Raw genomic sequence first — 2,738 nt, forward strand, 5'->3', positions numbered from 1 at the left:
TGTGTGCGTTCAGCCCTCACGCAGCCTCCGCGGCGGCCTTCGCTTCGTCGAGGCGGCGCGCCTCGTCCCGCCGCCGCTCCTCCCGCAGCGCCTCCACCTCCTCCCGCACCGCCCGCAGCTCCGCCCGCCCCTCCTCCCGCCCGCGCTGCTGCGCCGCCTCGTGCGTCGCCGCGAGCTGCGCCGCAGCCGCTCGCAGCCCCTCGGCCTCGAGGCGCAGAGCGTCGGCCTCCGCCACGCGCCCGCCGTCCGCCGCGTCGGCCGCGCCCGAGGCGGCCCGGAGCAGCTGCGCCTCCACCTCCCTCAACCGCGCACCAGTCGCGCCGTCGGCTGCGCCCGCGGCAGAGGCGGCGGCGGCGGCACCGCCAAGCTGCTGCAGCTCCCGCCGGAGGGCAGAGGCGCGCTGCAGGTGCGCCTCGCGCCGCTCGCGCCGCTCGCGCGCCGCGGCCGCCGCCTCACGCGCCTCCGCCTCCTCGGCGGCACGAGTGGCGCGCGCAGCCGCGTCGCGCGCGGCGATCTGGGCCCTCAGCTCCGCCTCTGCCTCCTCTTCCGCCTCGACCTCCGCCTCGTGCTTCCGCCGCGCCTCGCGCCGCCGCGCCTCGCGCGCCTCGGCGTCGCGCTCGGCCGCGAGTCGCCGCTCTTCCTCCTCCCGCTCAGCACGCGCGGCGCGCCGACGGCGTTCACGCTCGCGCCGCAGCCTGCGCTCTTCAGAGTCCGAGCCGCCGCCGCCACCATCGCTGCCGGCTGTGGGTGCACGCGACGTTGTGCGACGCTGTCGCAGAGTGAGGCCGTCGCGGCTCGCCACGAGCCGCAGGTCAATCACGGTTGTGTCGGAGTCCGAGCCCGAGGGTGCGTGGCGCGGCTGCGGCCGCCGCTTGGGCTCGGACGGAGCGCGGCTGGACCCCGAGCCGGAGGACGATCCGGAGCTGGAGACGGAGCTGGAGTCGCTGGAGCTGCCGGAGTCGTCGCTGTCGCTGTCGCTGCCGGAGCCGCTGGAGGAGCCGCTGGAGGAGGAGGAGGAGGAGTCGCTCGTCATATGTGTGTGTCTATGGAGGAGGGATGGTTGATAACGGCGGAGACGAAAAAGAATTTTAACAACGCACCCCTCGCCGACACTATGGTCGCTAGACTGAGATGAGACCGCCAGTGGATGTGGGAGTCCACCGCGCACCGCGCTGCGAGCCTGTCGTGTCCCTTGTCAGGAGCAGGAGAGCCCCACCTGTCCCCCTGATCGTCCTTCCAAAATCCTGCTCGTGCAGGTGGGGACCCTGTCCTCGTCCCATCCCTCGTTTGGCGTCTCTGTTTTCTTTCTTTCTTTCTTTCTTACTATGAGGGGCGATTGCTGATAACGGCAGAGACGAAAAAGAATTTTACGAGCTAACTCCCTCGCCGACACTGGGGGCGGGAAGGCACGAAAATAATTTAAAAAATCTGTGAAAAAGAATTTCCCTCAGCTCCATCGCGGCTTCCGCTTCCTGCCAGGCTTGTGCAACAGGCTTGTGCAACAGTCGTGCACAAAATGGCTCGACCGTCAGCCTGCTTCGCACCGCGCGAGGTCATTCTCATCGGCAACGGTCCCTCGGCGCTGGCACATCGTCTTGGTGCGCATATCGATCACTTTCCAAACGTCGTGCGCTTCAACGAGTTCCAGTCCCTCGGCTTTGAGCCGTACGTGGGCGGTCGACTGACGCTCTGGGCAATGTCTGGCAACATGGCGCCCACGCTTCTCGAAACGTACCACGAGCGTCACCAGATCCCTGTGCTCGTCGCCGTTCCACAGCGGACGTACCGAAACTGCACGTATCCGATCGTTCGCAGGGAGACGCTCTCTCGAGTGCCGCCCGCGATGCGGCATCGTGTCAACTTCACCGAGCGCGGAGTGGCAGCCGAGCTGCACGCCCGCCACGGCGTGACTTCTAGGCCAAGCTCGGGACTGCTCGTGCTGGCGCACCTTTTGCGCCACTTCCGCGTGGTGCACATCCACGGCTTCGACTTCTTTTCCGGTGGGGACGGCAAAAGTGGCCATTACTATGCCGACGGCAAGGGCGCTGCGGGCAAGGTGCACGACACGCGGCAGGAGACGCGGGTCGCACGGCAGCTCGTGGCAGAAGGCCGTGTGCTGCCCCTGAGCGAATGCGTCGCAGCCTCGCCCGTCGCACCACCGACCAATATTGTCCGACACCCTCGCCGACAAGACGTGCGATCGCTCGGTGCCCATTCTTCGGCGGCGCGATGCATGCCACGCGTGCACGTGTGCTGCACTCCTCCACGGCGGGCATCGCACAACAGAACTAGGTGGAGTCGCAACGCAGTTCCTTCCAGCAAAACTTGAATCTTGATATTATGTAACTATAATGAGGAGCTGTTTATCAAAGTTGTGTGAGCTGTGACCGCGAGAGACGGCTGACGGGCCGTCAGCCATCTCTCAGAAGGTGTCTGTTCGCACTTCGGCGGGTTGTCTGCTGTGTGTAGAGTGATTCTGAGATCAGGTTAGGCGACTGGCAGACATTTCAAAATCGAGGAGCGCTAGCGACGAGCCCCAGCGCCGGGGTTCGGGGCCGCGTAGGCCCCGAGATTTTTTGGCGCATTTGTGCTTTGAAAACACATTTTCCAAGCAAAAAGTGTGCTCTCACATCTCCACAAAAGTCGTGCTGGAAGGCCCCGTTTGCCATTGGTATATACTGTTCGATATTGCCGGTTGGCTCTCCCCCTCTCGCTCACGCCCCGCGCCCCCTCTACCC

The sequence above is a fragment of the Emiliania huxleyi genome, assembly GCF_000372725.1.
Source record: "Emiliania huxleyi CCMP1516 unplaced genomic scaffold EMIHUscaffold_1093, whole genome shotgun sequence".
NCBI lineage: Eukaryota > Haptophyta > Isochrysidales > Noelaerhabdaceae > Emiliania > Emiliania huxleyi.